The sequence below is a fragment of the Ixodes scapularis genome, unplaced genomic scaffold (assembly GCF_016920785.2).
Source record: "Ixodes scapularis isolate PalLabHiFi unplaced genomic scaffold, ASM1692078v2 PGA_scaffold2__306_contigs__length_199485367, whole genome shotgun sequence".
Taxonomy (NCBI): domain Eukaryota; kingdom Metazoa; phylum Arthropoda; class Arachnida; order Ixodida; family Ixodidae; genus Ixodes; species Ixodes scapularis.
Window position 1 is genome coordinate 116260185 of NW_024609857.1, and position 22458 is coordinate 116282642.

The following is a 22458-nucleotide window of genomic DNA, read 5'->3' on the forward strand; positions in this document are numbered from 1 at the left end:
GGCCTCATGACGTCATACCACCCCCTAAAAATTATGCAATGCATGTGCTCTTTTTTTTTCACAGTCAATTTATTTTGGCAGTGTCTGCGTCGACCCGGTCTACGCAACGCCCAGCGTTGGGTAGACCCAGAATTGTGATTGGCTATTAAGAAAAAGTCACGTGTCTATATAAATTGAGTGAATTATTTTGTTAAGGTTATTTATATAAATTTTAAATTAGTAGAAATGAAATTATATTAGATATATGCAATGCATTCTGAGATAATTATTATGTGTAATGTCACGTGTTACATTTGATGAGGGGCGGGAGAATCCCTTCGGTTTCCCGCGTTTTGACCGTTGTTTACTTTCTTCGGCTCCTGGTGTTCCTGCAACCTTCGCAAGTCCACCTCTATTTGTTGTGAACCCTCGTTTCTGAGCGTTGATCTTCCCTTCTTGGTGTCTTGTTGATTTTTTTCACGTATTTATTTCTTTCGCGAGATTCCGATTGCCTTTGTATTTAGCCCAAAACTCGGGTGTACCACGTGCTTTGATATCTGGGGGTTCCGTGACTGGGACAACTGGGGTTTCTTGTGGAAAGACCTTCGGCATTTTCCTATTGAAACCAGACGTGGCTGTCGAGATTCAGTCGATTCGTTCTTTAGCGGCGATTAAGCGTCTGTTCGTCATGACTGCTGGATTGACGGTCATCCTCCCGAGGCAAAGCAGCCCGCGGTGGACGTGCCGAGGTTCTGCGGGAAAGAACAAGGATGCCCGGGAGACGAACACTTTCTGCAGGAACCACAAGGCAGGCCATGGTTTCATCGAACAGCCGGGAGTGGAGCGGGATGCTGAAGGATAGAGGCGCTCACTTCAGTGAGGTCAGTCGATATGGTGAAGTTTATTTCTTCATCTGTCATTTGATTACTGCAGCACACCACCCTCGTTCTGAAAATAAGGATGCAGGGGTAAACGTTTGGCAAGCAGAGGCAGTTTGTGTGCTATATAGATCAGCATGAAATATTTGCAGTGGTAGGCTCATAGGTTTAACCTCTTGTCCAGTTAAGACCATAACATGCTCTGCATGCTGACATTGTTATTATATCTTTCTTATGTTGACATCTATTATGCTTAAAATACTCTTTGTCGCATCCCTACAAAAGCCCCAACAGAAGGGTGGGCCAGGTAATGGGCGAAGTCGCATAATCACTTTCCCCAAGCCCTTAATCTAATGACTAACAAGCCTACCTTCACAATTTTGAGCTTGAACCACAGTTTGCTCTCGCAACAGTGGCCACGGGGCAACCGTTGCCAACTGCACCACCTTAAAGCCCCTTTACGTTTCAAAAGTAGTGCAAGGTGCGCCGATGCACAAGGTACGTGCTACGTGCAGCCCTTGGGAAGATCACGGCAGCACAGCGCAGCACTGAGCTAAATTTCAGACGCCATGTTCTTCCTAGAAGGTGGTGCGCAACGCAAGCCTCGAGCATTTCAACAAGAATGAATGGTGCCGCTTTTCCCAGGATAAGAGGGGCTTTACACCACCTACGAGCCATCGGAGCCAATCCAAGGCCCCGTGAGTGTTAAGGCTGATCCACACATACAGCGGAGCGCTCAGTTAGCGCTTCATGAGCGCTGGAAGCAGCGCTCGGTTGTCGCTTTAGCAACGCAGTGTAAGCGCGCTCCTTGTGCCGTGATTGCGGCTGCGAAACAGTGCATGCACGGCGATTCCATTGTTATTTTTTCTTTGGCACTGAAAGAAGAGGAAGTAAAAGAGCCGCCTTTCAAGCAAAGGGTCGGGCGGACGATTCAGAGTCATGGACTCTGAGCGACTAATTGATTGGGTACGACCTTATCACTTTCTATTCGACATACGTGATCCTGGTTTCAAAGACGCGCAATTAAAAAATAATCACCTTCGAAAGAGCTCTGTGTCTCGGTCCCTCGGCCTGGGAACGAGGTTCACCGGATACCCGTCGATATCTCGGTGGCGAAGGATTTCGCGCACTCAGAAGGCTCTTCTGGGCGTTAAGTCGTCCACACACATATGCACTAATTTTGTATGTAAGGGCATTTGTCGCGTTTCTATTTCAGCATCCCGCATGTCCGCCATGGTACGTACTGTTGATGCACACCCAACCACAGGAACCTGAACATCAGTACACATGCTAATCTGCAGCAATAACGGTCGTGCTAGGAGCGCTACTAAAACGCTGATTGCACGCTATATTAGAACTAAGTCACGCGCAAGGAAGCACCACATGAGCGCTCTTTGGAGCGCTCACATAGCGGTAACTTAACGCTCCTCTGTATGTGTGACCAGGCCTTTACTTGACCTTGAAGAGGGTGACATGCGTAGAGCATATTACGTGCTACGTTCGCAGAGCTGGGTTGACTGAGATGGCTCGGAGCATCCGCTGCGGTGGGACGTGATGTGAAACAGTATGTACACCTGTTGCAAAAATACACATTGATGCTATAGTTGTTGAAATAGGGGAAGTACTCTCACTGTCAGTGGACGATTTTGCAAATGTGGGTGCTTCCAGTAAGCACTGTAGAGAATGGACCCTTTTCCTCTCTTCTGGTTCGAGAGTACAAAATGCATGTGTTGCTAGGCTAGGTGGAAACAAGGCTGCCATTTTGCTTGAAGCAAGGGCACTGTGCGATTCCCAGTGGCAATGCCAAAGCGCTGTGTTGCATTCAGATGACGGGATCGGCACCGGCCGGGGGAGGGGACGAGTTTTTTTTTCGGTTTCCTTCCGAGAAATTGAATCTTGATGGAAGAGCGGCGTGAATTTGCACGGTTATGGTGTACTAGATTCTAGTACAGCATAGCACGGTGAAGGGGATTGACTTGTCAGGCCCTACAAAGGCTTGGGAGGCAAATGAGCGTACCCGACTACTGTAAGCAACTTAATTTTTCACAAATTTCTTGACTTAAAAATTGCTGCAAAAAACGCATCCCACCAATATATGGTAAAGAATATATAGCTCACCACTCCTCGCAAAATTTTCTGCGCATGAAATATTCTCCAAATTTGCGAAATATTGTGGCCGCAAAAATAAAGTTGTTCACAGTATGTGTGGCTAATTAGTCGTGGGTTAATAACATTAATGGCACTTTAGAAAAGCACTTCAGAAAGTTGCACAATTGTTACAATGATGCTTTATTAGACAAGAAAAGCATAGCTATAGACCCTTTCAGGCAACATTTCATGGGCGCCGGCATCTTGATGTCACGTGACCCTGCCGCCATAGCCGACCTTCAGCTTCTCGCCGTTCCCCCGCGTTGTGTGCTGCACAGGCCACTACCGGAGCTTTGCTTTCGTGTTCTTTCACATTCCGCGCTGAAATTGTGTGTCTTTTTGACGTTGAAATTGTGTCTTTTTAATATTTCGGGCTTTTGTTTAATCATTTGATATCTATATTTCAACACAGCTCTTGTATTTTCGTATTTATGAAATGGAATCGGACAGCGAATGGATCGACGATAAAAGATTATGGTTTCAGAGACCATATAAGTTCATCCCGTTCTAGCGTTTTTCTCGCTAATAAAGGGCAGTCTGTACCATTGCGACATATGCAAATTCCAACTGACGCAGTAAGGCTATCCAGTCGTGCTTCTCGCTGCATGTGCACACTTGTTTCCCTAAAGCCGACCCGCATGTAAGCGATTTAGCTTGCAACGAGACGACAAGGCACGCGGGGAGCGACGGAGATTACTTACTGTCACTTGTCGTGTTACTCGGTTTTTGGGTTTCTAGAAAACGCCGCTCACCGTCCTGGTCGCTTGCTCCGTCATATTTATGCGGTTTGCCTCGTCACGCGACTGACCCAGCGACAGCGAAGCGGGTCACCGTCACTTGTCTCGTTCTCGTTGCTCGCCGAATCACTTGCATACAGTTTATACTTAAAATCGAGGCGCCAATGGTTCAACGTTGTGTGCTTGTAAATTAATTGAGTATAAACCACATGTAAGCGCTTTGGCGAGCAACGGCAACCCGCTTCGCTGTCGCTCGGTCAGTCGCACGACGAGGCAAACTGCATGGAAGAGACGGCGAAGCAACCAAGACGGTGAGCGACGTTTTCTAGAAATCCCGAAAACTGAGTGATGCAACGGGCGACAGTGAGAAATCTCCATCGCTTGTCTCGTCGCACGCTAAATCGCTTACATGCAGGTCGGCTTTACGGAAACGAGCGCGCACATGCAGTGAGAAGCACGACTGCGATGGCCTTACTGCGTTAATTGAAATATAAGACTTCTGGAGTGGCGGTCTCCTGCTCTCTTCCATGCAACCGGGTGCCACCAAGTTAACAAATCGGCAGCCATCTTGCTCAGGGCAAAAAAAAGAGGCTGCGCTGATAGGGGTGCTAGCAGCATCTGTTGCTTTTGGGGCTGCGTATTACAACGAAAACAAAACAATTATTTTTTTGTTTTAAAGGACTCTAAAGCCGCTTAACGTTGGATTCTTTTTTCTCGGATATCTTGTTGCAAATAATCCACGCTGTGGTAATGAATACGTAGCGTCCCTCTCACAATTTCGGAAATTTGTGCACCTGACCGATCACCAAAACCGGCACTTTGAGAATTTACAGAAATATCAAGCTCGCAAAAATTTTTTATAATACTTGTTTTGCAGATGCATGGCTGTTATAAGCGCACCGTCTCGAGTTTTAGATGAAACTAGCTAAAATACAAAATAAGTGTTTACAGTCACTATGATACTCACTGCTTTCTGCAGGTATGCTGGAAATGAAGGAAACATAAACATAGTTGGAATGCTACCCGGTCGAAGTCTTCTCGCTTGACCGCTTGTGTCAAAGCAGTAATCTTAGAAGTGTGCCGAACAAGGGACTTCAGTATTCTTGCGCAACCAACCATCCCCCCGTCGAACAGCATGCTCCCTCGCAGCATGCAAAGTATTGTCTTTAGGAAACAGGCGACGTGCAAACATGTTTAAAGGGCCTCTGACACGGCAAAAAAAAAAAACTTTCTTTTTTTCATGCTAGGCGTTGAAATGGCATGCCAGGACATTACAAAAAAATTGTTTCACTGAAGAGTTGCGTAGTTTTTTTTATAAAAATAGAAATACGAGGCCGAATTCAAAGTTCCCGCCAGTGCACTGTGACGTAACAGTGTACCGCAAGGTGTCGGGGCGGTCAGAAGGCAGGCATCGACCTACGTCACTAAAAGTGGGTTCGCAGGAAGTCACGTGAGTTTCACTCCTCGTGCTCTCCGCGACCGTGCCTAAGACTTTTTTTGGGGGGGGAAATTGGGGGCATTTTTGGGGGGAGGGGGGGGGGCAGCTCCATTTTTCCTACAGATTCAGTGTTTTTTGTGTGAATTGGTGAAGTCATAACCAATTTAAACAAAACCACGGAATCTGCAGGAAAACATTAAACCCCGAATTAAAATACCCCCGATTTCGTGAAGAAAAAAAAACACCGAAAACGCGGAACCCTAACCATAGCCTTTAGTAGGAAGAAACGACAGCAATAGCAACAAGCGTTGAATGAAGAGGGCTCAGCTCAGCCGGAAGCGGACTTGCGTCATCAAGATCCGAAATTGGGTTGTGTGTATGTTTATACAGCCTAGAACTTGGTATGCCTCAGAGGGCGACGAGTCTCCCAGCTGTAGATGAGCAATTTAGCGAGTGCAGTACAACCGCTAGCTTGGGGTAACGTGCACCACCCAGTAGTGATACACCAGGCACGTAGTCAGGGGAAAGGGGGCCCATGGGGCCTGACCCCCCCCCTCCCCCTCATACAGCATTTTCTAATGGACGGCCGCTGACTTTCCTTCTTCATCAGAGTGGAAAGGCTGAAAGTTTTAAATTCGCACCGAACCTGAGCGCACTGGACATAGTAACTTAATAAAACTTTTCTTTTATTTGAATCTCGCTTTATTCTAAAAGGTATAGGCAAATTCAAATTACTAAAACAAGCAAAAAAACACCTCCTTCATGACGTCCTTGGTCGCTTGAGTGGCCGTGAACTAGAGGAGGGGTAGTGAGCTCAGCGAGCGCTCACCGCTGCTGCACTCCGTGTCAACGGCTCGAGAGGGCACCACTAAAGCATGTTCTGGATAGGCTGTATGAAGTGGGCACCCAGGGTGGCTCGCGTTGCATTTGCTGCGAGATTAAACACTAATTTAGTATGACACTTCATTGGCCACGAACGACAGCAAACACGGGATAAAGATCAGTTCAGAACAGCAGCCACTTCGCGCTGCCATACTGCCAAACCAGCTCCGAAGGCCTTCGGAACCGGTCGGATCCTCGACCGCAGCAGCGCCGGGTACATTCGGGACCTTTCTACGTTCACCGCTATACTCTGTTTCACCTTATGATGTACCGCAAGAAAGGCTACAAACACTAGCTCCTTGCTCTGGGGCACATCTCGGCGGCACAAGCTCTCGTGACTTAATTAAGAGTGGCTGCCAACACTATGAGCTCGCGGTTTTAGAAAGAAGTTTTTGGCGGCTCTGACCAGTATTAAGGCCAGGATCAAACGCGACACATAGCATGCACTTTCAGCACCGCGGGTCGCCTTTGTAGGTAGAGAAGGTGTCCGCGTCGTCCGGTTAAAATGGGACGCACTGATATTTAGTTATTCTCTCCGTGCCCGCTGGCTTGCCCGAACCCCAAGAGATGTGGAAACCGCAAAAAAGGTAGACGCTTAAATATGATTGCAGGGCCCCTTTAATGATACCTGCAATTTTACATAACAGCTAGATGACAGGACAATCAATCTAATGCTTTATTTTTGTGTCAACTCCAGTTTGTGTGCCTTTGTGTCCTTTGTGTCTAGTAATGTTATGAACTACTCTGGCATACCACTGCTAAAGGGTCAATTGCAGTGCCAGTTTACCTTTTCATGGTAGAGTGAATATTTATAACAAAAATGAACAGGCTTTCAGTGACATTCCTAATAAAAAAAGATCTACAATAGTGGTCTGTGATTATGATCAAAAATGCCTCGAGCACTATTTTTATGTGAACTAATGTGCTATTTTGTTCAATATTTAATGCTTTCGCTCGGTACGAAAGCATGCAGTTGCCATTCTTAATGCTCATAAGATGACGTTGCCAGCATGATCAACAGATGAGTTTTAACCTGGGTTACAAATGATGCGACGAGTTAAATATTTGTACGAATTTCCTTTCCTTCCACTTCAAAATTAAGGATGACCTATATTCAAATGTTTTTACTCCCAACAATTTTGATTACTTGTTGAATGTTCAAACTAACTTGTAAAGCTCCTTGCTGTCAATTCGCTTTGTTTAGGGGATCATTATCCAAGAGTTCTTGTTTTTAAAAGTAGTAACAAACTTCTTAGTGCACTGAAGTGGTGTATGTCTGTTCCACATGGTCTAAAATTGATGGTTACGGTGCTTGTACTGTGACAATTCTTTTCTCTTGCAGCCCAGCTTGAACCCCACCATTGGTGTCCTGGGCACCACTCTGAATAAGCTGCTTCAGTTGTGACTTGTAGCACTAAGTTCCTGTCACCCAGTTCATCGTCATCTCGGAACCAAGGGCATTGGTCCTGCCTGCTAGTTACCACTTGAATAAAAGTTGGAATGGTGCAGTGTGTTTGTGTAAATAAACTGTTGAAGTTGTGACAGTATTTTTGTTTTTGTAGGTAATGAGAATTATTTACATTGAAAGATCCCATCCATCCATCCATCCATCTATGATCCTTCATGCCATAAAGTAGTACTAAATAAACTGTTGAAGTTGACAGTATTTTTGTTTTTGTAGGTAATGAGAATTATTTACATTGAAAGATCCCATCCATCCATCCATCTATGATCCTTCATGCCATAAAGTAGTACTAAATAAACTGTTGAAGTTGACAGTATTTTTGTTTTTGTAGGTAATGAGAATTATTTACTTTGAAAGATCCCATCCATCCGTCCATCTATGATCCTTCATGCCATAAAGTAGTACTAAATAAACTGTTGAAGTTGACAGTATTTTTGTTTTTGTAGGTAATGAGAATTATTTACATTGAAAGATCCCATCCATCCATCCATCTATAATCCTTCATGCCATAAAGTAGTACTAAATAAACTGTTGAAGTTGACAGTATTTTTGTTTTTGTAGGTAATGAGAATTATTTACTTTGAAAGATCCCATCCATCTATGATCCTTCATGTCATAAAGTATGTACTGTTCCCAAAGTAAAATTTGACAGTCTGGCAGCTGCCGCTGGCATGGAAAATTCTGAGGGCTCACGCCTGTAAACTAGATGTATTGCTTTGTGAACCTCCTCCTAGTCCCTTGTGTACCTGAGAACTTAGGAGGTCAGTTTCAAGTTGAAGGGGGATAGCCTATTTTTATTTACGAGGAAACTTTTGTACTTGCATATGCATTATTACCCATAGAGGCTGAACTCCATGGGACGAATATGGTGTGAAAAATTAATTTTGCCCGGCGGCTTTTGTTCTGCGCATAGAATCGGCACAGCGGCTGCTACGTCCCGCGCAAAGTGAGCATGCCGTAGGGCGCCATTCGTCAGTTATTCGTCGCATATTTCGCTCTATGGAGTTCAGCCTTAAGCTGTTGCTTTCTGGCACTGGGAGGACTAAGGTTTTCATGTTCGAGTATAATAACAATAGTTACGTTCAACAGATGTATGTCTGAAAAGTAAACATTTTGGCAAAATTCTGCCTGGTTCGGTGAGTATTAATAAAAGAAGCTGCAGGTACTCTAACCAGCTGTGTTTAAATAGCCCAACGTTTTGCAGCCTACTTGTTCACGGGTGACTTATTTGGCTGGGTGTTTGTCTGTCTCTTCTCCTTGTCGCTGCCTTTAAATCAATCTCTCCTTTTTGCAATGCCTAGAAGCCTGTGAATATAACTGCTTGGGAAGGTTCAGGTTCTTTGCTGCTGAATATGCCATGACTCTTAAAAGAGTAATTTTTTCCAGGTTCGGAAGGAACTGAAAAAACGACTTTTTATAGTTATGGCTTATTCAGCATACAAAAAACAACCAGAACAGGTCGATCGGTACCGTCCCAAGCAGTTATATCCATGGGCTTCAGGGTGCAACAAAGCGAGGAGAATGATTTAAAGGGCAGCGACAAGGAGGAGAGATATACAAATTCCCGGCCAAATAAGTCGCCCGTGAACAAAGCAGGCCACAAAACGTTGGGCTATATAAACACAGTTGGTTAGTGTACCTGCAGCTTCTTTTTTTAACTGATGTATGTTAAAAAAAATCAAAATACATATACCTTAGGCTTCACAGCACATGCCTAGGCTATTAGGTATTTAAAAGGAAAACAAGGATGAAAATACAAAAGGTGTGAAATGGCCAACTCAAGATCGAGTTTTAAAAAAAATTGGATACAAATATTGCGCTTTTCCTTTTTTTAAGTATGGCTTTCCACCATTGTTAATTCAGCCTTTATTTCTCTATTGGCAAGTACTATGCAAGATATAAGTTCTCACAATGCTGCCTTTTTGATAGTGTGCAAAGGCTGAAGCGATCAAAACATTTTCCAAATTTTGTTATGCATTTTTGCACCGTTTCCTACTTCCTTGCTTAATTAGGTAATTATATTTCACTCATTTTACACACTAGTCGCCCTCAATAAAATTAACACTGACCTAAGCAGGGGAGGAAAATAAAACCGGACACCCTTCGTGCTATGGGTTTTAGTTGGGCTAGTTGGTACATACTGTTGACAATCGGGTCATCTGAACACGGAAAAACGGGACACGAAGGAAAGGACTGGACAAACAGCGGTCCATTTGTCCAGTCATTTCCTTCGTGTCCCGTTTTTTTTTTTTTTTTTTTTGTTGTGTTCAGCTGACCCGATTGCCAACCCTACGTGCCCGCATAATTACAAGGGAGCTTCTCCCTTAGCAGGCAAGCACTGCGGGAAAGTAGCAGGGAGAGGGGCTCCTCCGTTATTGTCCCAATCCCGCTAGTCCCCATTAAATAAAAAAAGTGCGCGTGTAGCTGCACTTCTTTTTTTTTATGTTTCTTGCCTGAGTTGGTGAGTTTAGTAATTAGGAAAATCAGAAAGCTCCCATAGAGCGGCCGTGCACCGCGTAGTCGGGCTTCTCTCCGGCGCGACGGGGAAAGTACGCCCAAGGGAACCATGGAACGTTTTTCTTCGTTTTAAATAATGCAGACTCGACGTAATCGCTGGTGTGGATAATGCATAAGACGCTTTTGTTTCTAACTTTATCATTCTTGCAGAATCCAAACGCTGAAAAAAGGGCACAAAAAACTGAAATTTCGTGTCGGATTTTATTTTCAGTGCATCAATCATCCGATATCGCGGTAATTGTTAAGTATACCTCAGGTGTCGAAAAAGGGGCCTCATATATTTTTCGAGCTAAAATATACATTCATATAGAACAAACGTTTTAAACTAACCAGTTAGAAAACATTTCTCGTCCGTGTTTTTAAGATAGGCCCAAATTCACCAATTATCCAGGTAATATTTCCTATATATATATATATATATATATATATATACCCATTTCTGACTCTTGTCCAACAGCCGGCTAGCTGAACAAAGCGAGATGTCCGTCGTCCCAAAATTAGTCTACTCTGTTTGACCTTACGATGGGCCGCAGCTGGATTGACTGGGATCACCCGTAGCGTACGCTACGCTCTATGTCAACAGCATGCACTCGTTTCACCAAAACCAACGCGTCTAAAGAGAACTTACAACCCTTCCACGCTTTCTAGAAACGTGAAGATGACATGTATTTCAGTCAATTAAGAAATATTTGCTTATGTTATCTGCGGAAGTTGGCACAAATTCTACTATACAATGCAGCACACGTACATACATATACGTATATATATATACATATTACACAATATCACAACGCAGTGCCAGCAATGTTTTGCGGCTTATACGCGGGGCCTTGGGCTCAAGGTGCACCTCTCCGGTAAATATAATCGATTTTGCAGTATTACATAAGCTTTCGTCTGTAACCAAAATTTAAACTACGCTTGCGTGACTCATTTTTCAAAACAGGAAAATTGTCTAAATAGTTCTTCAGGGAAAAAACAGGAGTCTCCAATGAAAACAATATTTGTTGTTTGCTATAATTTGATGGAATGCATTCATATGGTTTTCACACGGCCATACACCACTTTTGGGCCGTGCCAAGGCGCCCCTAATTCCACTCCCTCGCCTCCCATTCCACCCCTTACCTTTTCTTGCATAAAAGCAACTTATTATTATTATTATTTTTTTCATTTCGGTAAAACACTGGAGATTAGGTGAAGATATGCAAGGCCGTCACGAATCACACACACTAGAGCTAAAGCAGAAACCTAATACAAATGGCACTTTGAACAAGAACTCATCAACGTTTTATTATGATTATTTACTACCTGGAACGTGTTATGGGGAGTAATCACTGGCGGCCATAGCTGTGTGCGCGACTGCTGAGCGCGTGCTGACGGCGAGCTTCCACAGTTATTTTGATACGTGCACTCCGCACCATCAAGATTGCCGGTCTTATCAGCCTATTAATGTGAGCTCTTTCTGAGCATGCGCTCTAGAAATCACCCTCAAATATGGCGTCCAGTGAATACCCTATACTGCGTTCAGCGCGTGTACCGTATACGTTGCCATGCTACCTGGTGCCTGAGTAATTTGGTACGTGCTTCATCATGCATGAATTGGTACATTACAGTGTTGCAGTAAAATACGTAATGTACATAGGTACATGGCGGCGGCGGTCAGACGTATTTACAAACTACACAGCCTGTACTCAATCCCAAAAAGATCTGCAGTGCTGATCTTTGCGATCACGAGCGCGTGGTTTTGAAGTGTCTTTTACGCACGAGATTCTGCTGAGCTATGGTCACACGCGTGTGCCGTCTTCACTGCAGACATTTGTGAGACGGAGTATAGTAGTGACCATAATCCTCTGGACCCAAATTATTTTGAGTTTTGACAACTTTAGATTTAAATAACAAATCACTCATTTTTTTATTATTTTGTATACACCGTGCACATTTCTTTTCCTTGCAGTTCGCACACCGTTTGGCATTCACATGTAATATATTTGTTTGGAATATTTATTTAGTAATAATGTATATATTATAGTAGATACTATGTTCATAGTACCGCTTACATGTCACAGGCAAACGAAAACCTTCAGCGTCAGCACCTTGTCCTGATGCATCCTTTCGTTTAATCGATACAGCGGGACCTGTCCTTGTCTTAATCGGGGCGTCTGACCACTTTATAGTGCGTATGACAACGAACACTGAAATTGGGCTGTCACGCTGTATCACCCAACGCGCAGCTTTACACTACAGTACATGCGTATTCGTTGCCCCGGTATGCGATCAAGGGACGCGCCATCTCCATTTTATCGTTCGCGCTCATGGCAGGTGCTTTGCACTTTCCATAGAGTGCCTTCATACACACGCGCGCCTTTGCTTGAGTGGTGACATCTCAGCCATTTTTCCGCTCAATTGTTTTTCATACCTTTTGAAGTGCGCGCAATCCGGTGTCACTCAGCTCGAGCGTGTAGCTTTGGCTAATGCATAGACGCCATTTTACCGCCCAAGTCATGCACCGAGTGCGCGAGAGCGTCACGCGCTGGCACATTCAGTGCAACAATGGATGTCTTCACCCTGAGACAGACAGACATGCAGGCACCCTAACTTTCCAACGCGGCGAACATGCACGTGCTGAGGTGGTGCCATTCTCTCTGTTCGTGTCCATGCTTACCAAGGCAACAAACACGTGTTTGCTGGATTGTGAATTTGTAGATAACATCTCCAGTGCTGACAAATCAGCGCGGGTGCGAGTGTGGTTTTGAAAAGTGTCTTTTGTGCGCGGTTTCTCGTGTAAACAAAATAATTCGGATGAGCTGAGGCAATTGGCTGAGGTCACTGGACAGGCTGAACTAGCCTCATGCACTTGTGGCATAAACTTTTTGGTTCTATGTTATCTGTTCTTGTGGTATATTGTCAAAGCTAGCGTAGCTTCAATGTGCAGCAGCCCCGCACTGCTGCGAGAGCACGTGGCTTTGTCTATTACATTTCATTCGCATGCGTTCGCGCTACTATCTGTGATGGAGTTGGAGCACTGTGGAAGCTAAGCTAGCTTTGACAACGTAGCTCAAAGGAGACGCTGCAGTCCCGCCCTGCTACACTCTGTTTCATACTTAGTGTGCAACGCTCTCAAAGCTACTGGCGCGAGCATGGGGCTTGACCTCGTTGATCATTTGCACGTGTTCTTGCGCAAACAAAACCATAGATGAAGCCACGCGCTCGCGCCAGTAGCTTTGACAGTGTTGCACGCTAAGTATGAAACAGAGTATAGCACTGTTGCAAGAAGTATATGTGGCCACGTGGCTTCGTCTTGAGTCTTATTTGCACGCGCTCTTGTGCAAAGGAGGCGCCGTAGCAACACTCTATTTGCTCGCGCAAGTAGAGTGTTGCTACGTTTGTTGCACGTCTCAGCCACTTGCTCGCGCAAGTAGCTTTGACAGCTTTGTTTGACGGTTTGTGTTTTTCCGTCCTTTTCTTTTCCCTTGCTGGCGCAGTCGGGGAACGGTCAGGGCATGGTGTGCCCCCGGGGAGTGGGGGGGTTCTGAGACCGAGTGGGCTAGCGCACACCAGCTCGGAGCACGTGGAGCAAAAGCTCGCGCTGCAGAACCGAGGGATCCTGGGTTCAATCCCCACCCCTGCCCGTTTCGATCGGGATGAGCATCGTACCGGCGTGCGGTCGTGTATCACTACTGCATGGCGCGCGTTAAAAACCCCAGGCTAGCAGTCGTACTGCACCGGCTAAATTGCTTATCTACAGTGGGTTACAATGTAGCCATGTTCTGGCAGGCTAAACTCGTCCAGTATAAACAACTAACAACTAATTTGTTTGGTTTTCTGTCCCTGGGGAAGCTACGCTGGCTACGCCGCCACGTTCGCCTTGACAGCGTGGCGGGCTTGGCACGCTGACATTTCCAGCGCCCACTTGAGCTCTAGCGGTAGTCTGAAGCAACTATGCGTTGCTAGGAGACGCTTGTTGTGTTTGTTGCTTGAAGCGATTTCAAGATGGACGAAACTGAGTCGCGGGGCACCGGATACAACGTTTCAAAGTGGTGCTGTGTTACCGGTGTTACAATGTCACTCTAGCACAGCCTCGGCGGGATCAGCGAGAGCGAGACATTGTGGGACAGGCAGGTCGGTTTTATCACCGCTATCATGATTTGAAAATGCTGCTGGCATGCAGCAACCATCTCGTTCGAAGACTTCGTCGTGAGCTGCGAGTACTTGTGAAGTTAGCACCGAATAGCGCAGCGTAATTCATAGCTTCAACACGGCAAATAGAACTGGTATCTCGTGTGTTTCCTTCGTACTGTGAAGGTTAGATATTACGCAGCACTATGAGCTTTGAACCACTATTCGCACACCCTACTTCTCGTGGTTTTGCCCACAGATCTTTGCTGCACCCGCTCGTAACGTCCACAGAAGGGCAGAGACTGTGTGTGTATATGTGCGTGTCCTTTTTACGCGCCGCCTTCCTCCTTGTGTGTCTCAGGTTTGACTATGTTAACAAGTGCGACTTAGAGCACCGCAGCGGAAAAGTGCTTAAGAGAAAAAGGTAATTAAAATAGGAGCAGTCAGCCCGTTACAATATGGTCTTAGAGTGTACAGCATAAACCCTGATGCGTCCAACCTATTTTAGACTGTCCGAAAAAATCAGTTTCTCAACGTTGTGTGCTGCGATTTGCTACAGAGGGGCGACTATACTTTGCTTCACCTTATGATGTACCGCAGGAAAGGCTACAAGCGCGAGCTTTTTGCTCTAGGGAAGATCTCGGCGGCACAAGCTCTCGTGACGTAAGACCAACTGCTGACGCTATGAGTTCGCGCTTCTTGCCTTCTCTGGGGTACAACATAAGGTGAAACGGAGTATAGGTGGTGCAAGTTTGGAGTGAAAATATAAACGAAAAAACTTACCACATTCAAAAATGAAAAACCTGCCTCGGAGAGGCAGGTGCGACTTGGTCAAAGAGCTTCCTAAATCAAGGATGCAGTATAGCAATTTAGGATGACCGAGCACATACGTCTTGATTGAGGCTAAGATGGCTCAATGCCTAAGAAAGTGGAACAACACCCATGGTTAACAGCCAAGAGGCGAAGCGTGCCGAGGCACAGTAGACTAGGGCTCGCCCAGTCATGGGGTTGGCCCAAACAGGAAGCGGCGGGGGCCGCAGAAGGCCTAGTGGGGCCTTTTGCGCCCCCTGCTTTTGCGGCCCCTGCAGCAAAAGTGATCTTAGAATGTTCGCTAATTCCTGCCCGTTTTTCATTGCTCACATTGAAAAAATCTTCGATGGTTCCCTAAGTCTGTTGGGCGTAATCTCATATCACACGACAATTCAGCTTTTTTGCTTGTTAGTTTGGCCAAAGATAGAATTAGCATAAATTGTTTGGAATTCAATAAGTGTAAGTCAAATGCTTAAAGGGGCACTGCAACTTTTTAACTGGTTTTTAATTTGCACCGAACCTGAGCGCACTGAACATAGTTACTTAATAAAACTTTTCTCGAATTTTGCTTTATTTTAAAAGTTATAGGCAAATTAAAATTACAAAAACATGCAAAAAATAACCTCCTTTATGACGTCCTTAGTCCTGGCTTGAGTGGCCGTGAACTAGAGGAGGGGTAGTGAACTTAGCGGGCGCTCACGGCTGCTGCGCTCCGTGTCGACGGCTCGAGAGGGCGCCACTAAAGCACATGCTGGATTGGCTGGATGAAGCGAGCAACCAGGGCGGCTCGCATTGCATTTGCTGCGCGATTAAACACTAATTCAGCATGACACTCCATTCGCCACAAATGACAGCAAACACGGGGTAAAGATCTGCTCAGGACGGGAGCCACTTCGCGCTACCAAGCGGCCAAACCGCAAGCCACACCTGCTCACCGAAGGCCCTCGGAACGCTCACACCCGGTCGGATCTTCGAGCCCATGCGACCGCAGCGCTGCCGCATACATCCGGGAAGTTTCTACCCTCGCCGCTCGTTGGTGCCTCATCCCACTACCCCTTTCTAGTATGTGCCGCCTTTTCCAACGCTGGGTGGTGGGTATGTCGACGGGTCATTTCTTGTTTCCATACTTTATAAACTGCATTAGTTTCTTTTCTGATCTAAAATACTGAGCAAAAACTACTTTCATAAATAATTGAAACGGTTCGCACCACTTATATTTTGTATTTCGATTAGTAAAAAAGCTTTTAGCAGCTCTGACCAGTAGTAAGGCCAGAACCAAAAACGTTTTGATGTCGTCACATATCGAGCGCTTTCGGCAGTGCGGGTCGCGCCTGTAGATGGAGGAGGTTTTTGCGTCGTCCGGTTAAAATATGACGCACTGATATTTAGTTAATATCTCCGTGCCCGCTGGCTTGTCCGAACCCCAAGAGACGTGGCAACCGCAAAAAAGGTAGATACTTGAATATGATTGCAGGGCCCCTTTAAGTTGGAATATGTCCAGTGACGATTTGTCAGGCCTATGTATGATTGCCATATTGGACAACAATTTTATTATGGTTATTCACATCTTTTGGAAACTTTCGCCTCTTTCCATAGGGTGACTACTTTGTGATATGGTGTTTCTTTACAAATTAGTTAATGCTGTAACTCTCTTATTTCTACTTACCATGGAATACCGAGCTTCCGCCCGTTCCATATAAAGCACCCATATCCAAATTTCTAAGATAGAAAAAAATATGCACAGTACATTTATATGTAAAATTGATGACCGGACAAGCGCCCATCCCCCATTTTTTCGCGTTTATCTCTAAATTTTGACTGGGCGCTTGCCCGGTATTTTACCGTAGTAAGATTTTATTCAATGTTCCTTAATATCAAACCAGGCTTAGGGCACCTTTTCATTCTTGTAATTTGCATTGTGAAACTCCTTTGTCTAGGATACAGCAGGCATATAATAAATGCGACAATACATACCTTGACCTCTCTGCTCCTTTTCCAATGTAAAAAAAAAAAAAGTCTTATAAATGCTAATTAGGATGTGACAATGTTTTTTTTTTTTTTTTATTGGATGGGGTGAGTGCACCCCTATTTAGGTCTAAGAGTTGCCTGGAAACACGCAATAAAACCATGATTGATTGGTAGCATGAATACAATTTTTGTTGGTAGACTGCAGCATTTTAAGCTGTAGTGTACTGAGAACATGTGCAAGATGCAGGAAGACCTCGGTTGTCAAGACCCTTTAGTAAAAAAAAATGGCTGTGGACGTAGAAGACAAAATAAACAGTCACTTTGGCTTTGCACAGTTGTCACGATATTGTGGTGCAATATTTTTATTTCCATTGCAGAGATTAGTATATGTTCTGCCTCGTAAAACCAGTGTACCGATTTTACAATGTTCCGTATGCGAAAATGCTATCTTCCCTTCTCCAATTCTCTCCCCTCGTGCACCCTTCTCCCCCTTTCCTTTTCTTCTCCCTCTCGCTCCTTCCCCCCTTCCCCACCGACGTTTGTTGGTGCAGAGTTCGCTGGCAACAAATATATCTTGTTGCAAACTGAAAGCTTGTACAGGTCTGTTTTGTCCTTCTGTTCATTTTGTGCTTTCTTACTGTTACATCTGTTCCAACACGCTCATCAAAATCTTCTTGACTACTTTTTTTTTTGCATATCTGAATCTGTCTTCCGTTCCTGTTTACTTACTGCCCTGGTGACATTGAGATAGCATGCTGGCCTATGATGAAACTTGCTCAGGTGGCTTCAGTGTACAGAGTTGCAGCCCAAATGTGAATTATAGTCAGATTTCCCTTATTTCAGGAGGTAGTCTGTTAGATTGTTACATGCGGATAAACTAAAACTCTGGTGTGAAGGAATTGTTGGGAAACGGAGCCTAGCAGGGGGGGGGGGGGGGGGGGGGCACATGTCTCAATCAGAAGAGGCACTGTCCCCAGTGACATACCTTCACACTCTTTTCCCTCCTCTTTGTATGTTTGTAACTTATTATTTAATGTTCATAACCTATGTGAAACACACATTGTTTTCTTCTAGGGCTGGGCAATTGGTTGATTAACCTACCATTTAATGCTTTAATCACAATTATTTTTTTAACCGGTTAATTAGTAGAATTTTGACAGACCAAAAGTAAAAATTAAATGCTTTCACCATGCAGATGTGGATGAGTACACCTATATGAAGGGCATATTTTCGGTGAAATATTAACCTAAAGTAAACTGTCAATGCGAGACTTGTAAATCCAGACAAGTGCAGAAGTTTACACGTGTCCCGGCCACTTCAATGCCATGCGAGTGTCCGTTTAGCCAAGCAGAGACTATTGTGAACAATCAAAGGTGGCCGCTGTTGCCGGAGAATATCAACAAACTTCCTTGCCTCAAGCAGCTGAAGTAATAATCTGCGAGTGTGAGTGTCTTTGAACTGTACAGCTCAACATATCGACGTTGATTTATAATTGAAATTGTATATTGCACCGTTTGTCACATATTCAGCAAAGGAAAAAAAAAAATGAATAAAGGGTGTCAATTAATTGGGTTAAAATTTTTAATCAACGCCCAGCCCCACTCTTTTTCTCTTCATGTAATGGCAGTCGTAGAAAATGTTTCAGAAAAACGAGCAGTGTTCACCCCAACTCACAGACAGAACAAGTGGCCACATGATCTAGAGCCAATTACCAGCAGCATACTATTTGGATTCACAATTTTGTTTTCTGCTGCAGATACCGGTCACCTAGATGTAGGCACGCATGTCCACCTTGACAGACTCCCACAGGAGCCGAATGCCCTTGCATCAATTGTGTGGCAGCTTCTTTATGCCCTGCTGGAACCACTTTTACAGCGGAGCTGTTGAGGGCTCGTTTCCCCAGGATCGTATCCCCCTCAAAGAAATGAAGACACCGAACTCTGGACACCTACCACCATCTATGAGCGACGGCGGCAAGCCACCTATCTGGTTGCCGCCGTCGTTCATAGGTGGCGGCAGCCTTTCCACTTTGGCTTGCCGACTCGCGGCCAGCCGTTACTTTTCATTGTACAGCTCCGCTGGTTTTCCTTCTTCACCACAGTGGAAAGGCTGAAAGTTTTTTTCTCGTCATTTGTCCAACTTTTGCATATTGCAGTCATATCGGTTGTCAAAGTCCTTTACTAAAAAAAACCACAAAAAAAAAAGATTTTTTTTTTTTTTTTTTTAGTTTTACATTTACGCTTGGACAGCTGCTTCCTGCGTATCAATGACTGCGGAATGCCACATTTTATGTGGTAAACACTGGGGGCCCGGTCAGGCCATACACGACTCAACATCCGACTGGTTGTTTGACATGCCAAAAAGACTGCTGAACCCGATCAGACACTGGCAATCACAGACTCACGTGAATGCAGCGGCGTAAACTTTCCATCTTCTTGGGGGGGGAGGGGTGGGGGGGGGGGGGGGGGGCAGGCTGAGAAGTTCTTCGGGGGGGGGGGGGAGGTGCTTTCCGCCCAAGTGGAAAAGCACCCCCCCCAGAAGCACGCAGGGATTCTATGTTTCATGCATTTTGTCAATAAAGGCAACGTGGGCATTATTTTGTTTACATGCCACTACTAGAAACTCGTTACATGGCACGTAAACAGCGTCTCGGTAAGGATCATGGCCCGGGCCCGGGGGATACAGAGCCCCCTCCCCCCCCCCCCCCTTGGATCTCATTAGGGGGGGACCGAGCCCCGATGACCCCCCGTAGTCTACGCCTGTGCGTGAATACACACGATGCAGCGAGTGGGTGGCACCTGATGAGGTTCGACAATCTTTCTGGTATGTCGTAGGACCAGTCGGACATTTGGTCGTGCATGCGTATTGCCTGACTGGTCCCCCAGTGGTTATCATCTGTTTGGTGCCTCGAAAAAATTATTCTTGCAAATTTGCATTTCAAGTTTTCTGGTGCAGGTAAGAGAAGTATTTTCTTTGTTTTTTTTCAAACTTTTACTTTTCCAACTGTAATACTAATACTTTCCAACTGTAATACAGAATAAAGAAATAAACAACCATGTTGCTCTCAGTAAGGCTGATTACTTTGTTGCTAAGAGTATAATAGCTGCCCTCCCTTTTTTTTTTTTTTTTGTAAGCTCAGTGTAAGCATGCTGGGTTCCAGGGTACAACACAGATGAAAATATTGCCAATGCTTACATAAGTGCACCTTCAAGGCCAGCATCATCAGATAGGTAACTAAAGAGGCAAAATGTGCAGCTTAGTCTACCAGTAGCTTTACTTACTGTGTAATAGAGGTCTTTCAGGCATGTGAAAAGAAAACCGAAGTGAAGTGGTTCAAATTAATCCTTAGTTCTTCCCGAGGCATCCATCACATCTACATTTGCTTCGGAAAATCAATGCCAAGCATTTTACACTTGCACATTCTCCCATTAAAAAACACAACACACAAAAGAAAAAAAAAAGGACAAGGGGAACACAAGAGAAGTAACTCTGTACTCACTCTTATTAATGTAGTGCATATATATTTCTGGGATGAGGAGGCAGAGGAATGTCCCCCTGCCTCTTCCCAGAAACCGCTGGGATGCTCGTGTAACTGGGCTTCGATAAAGTGGTCTGTTCTTCCCGAGATCGTACCACTGGTACGCTTAGGCAAGACATTGTTATCGTCGTGAGATATGCAAGGACGACGGAGGGAGAGGCCAAAGCAACGAAAAACTCTACACTCCGAGGTGGCCTGTGTGCAAGCGCTCTCGTGCAGTGTAAACGCTGCTCAAGACAATATTCTCGTACTTGTGTTTCTCAGCTCGCTCGCAGGCATGGGGAACACATTGCTTTCGGCGCGAGGCCGGCGAGGCTTCCACCTTCAGTGATTTTCTGGCATCGCGTGAGCGTCCAGCGTGATCCTGCATGCTTGTGGCTCAGCGGTTTTCGGCGAGCGGGGAGGACGCGCTGGGGTCAGCGCTGCTCTGGTGAGCAGCGATAGTTAGGATCGCGAAGGTTATGCAGGCTTGGCTATATTATCAAGATGCATACATGGGCTCCCTGATACATTAATTTTAAAGAACTACATGAAATTCTCTAAATAACCGAATAGTCCCGACAGCTGACTTGCCATAGCGCCGCCATTTGTAAACATATGTGCGTACTCTTGAACCGGAGCGCGAGGTGGCAGCGATTTTTGGTCCTGGTCATTGATGGCATGGGTTCGCTTTACTAACTTAATAAATAATAATTAAAACAAATTTCAAACAAGTGCAAGTATATAGCACAATCGACCCATTTGTATTTTAAATTAATCTAAAGCCGGATATGACATCAGAGTAACAATATCGTTTTGTTGAAAAACTAATGGGTTTTTAATGAGTTAATAATATATTGACATTAAAATAGTTTATTAGCAATATAGTATGTAAAAGCTTTGCGACTGATGCGTTGTAAAAAACCGGATATGACGTTTTGGGTCGACGCAACGTTTAGCGTTGCGTCGACCGGGTCGACCCAGAGCCGGCCATTTATTTTTGCGTTGGCTGCACTGCGTCGTGCACAAGTTTGACTGCGTTAAGACTGCTCGACGCGAGCAGTCTTAACGCAGTCAAACGCAACTGTCTGAACGAGACTTTATAACTCTCAAAAAGTTTTTTTTTAGTTAATAGTTAGTGTGTGCTTTTGATGACCCGCGACTGATTATATTTGGTGATTGTGTGAACTGCACGTGACCTCAGAGAAGAGAGTGAGCACGACTCAAATCGGCCAGTTGTGGGTCGACGGTTTTCGGGAGAAAATAAACCGAATTTTGTTTTGGGTAGGTGGGCTCTCATATGTCATGCACAAGTAAAAACCTTGGGGATCATAAACACCCTGTCAGGGCAGGATTGGGGATCTGTCGCAGTCTCGAAGGCCAGAAAGTAAATAACACAATATGAATGGGGAATACTAAGCTAAATATGTACAGTGCAGTGAAACCCATTTAGATCGAACCCACATACAGCGAATTATTGTGAATATCGAACTCACGAAAAATTTAAATAAAAATGCGCGCAAGACATACTTTTTATAACGAACATACATATTGGTTATTTCGAACTTTTCCCCCACGAAGGCTTCCAAAAACATGCAAACAATCATCTTCTAGCCTGTCCCTTCCCACCAAAAAAGAAGTAGAAAACAAAGAAAATTCCAAAAGCCCAAGTTGCGAAGAAAAGTGAGTGAAGAGAAACGATTCAGAAGGGGAGAACTCTAAAAAATACACTGCACGCACACACAAAAAAATAAAGAACTTTTCATCCCAAAGCGCTTGCCCACGAAGAGAAGCGGTTCAGAAGGGGAGAAAAGCTAAAAGTATGAACTCAGCATGCATGCAAAAAAAAACCCAAAAACTTTCCAGCACATTGTTACAAGGTGCAAGTGGAGAAATGAGAAAGAAAGAGAAGCTCTCGCCTTACAATTAACGTATCGTGGAAGTTCGTTGTAAATGGTTTCTTACTGTTCGTTATAAATGGGTTTGACTGTAATAGACCTTTCACA

General features: G+C 44.8%; 1 long non-coding RNA gene across 1 annotated transcript; it reads left to right on the forward strand.

Annotated features, from left to right (window-relative positions):
• The first annotated feature begins 69 nt into the window (after positions 1–69).
• Positions 70–7609, forward strand: LOC121836793. Its single transcript, XR_006077999.1, has 2 exons — positions 70–860; positions 7405–7609. It is a non-coding gene; the product is annotated as an uncharacterized LOC121836793 (long non-coding RNA).
• Positions 7610–22458: the final 14849 nt, after the last annotated feature.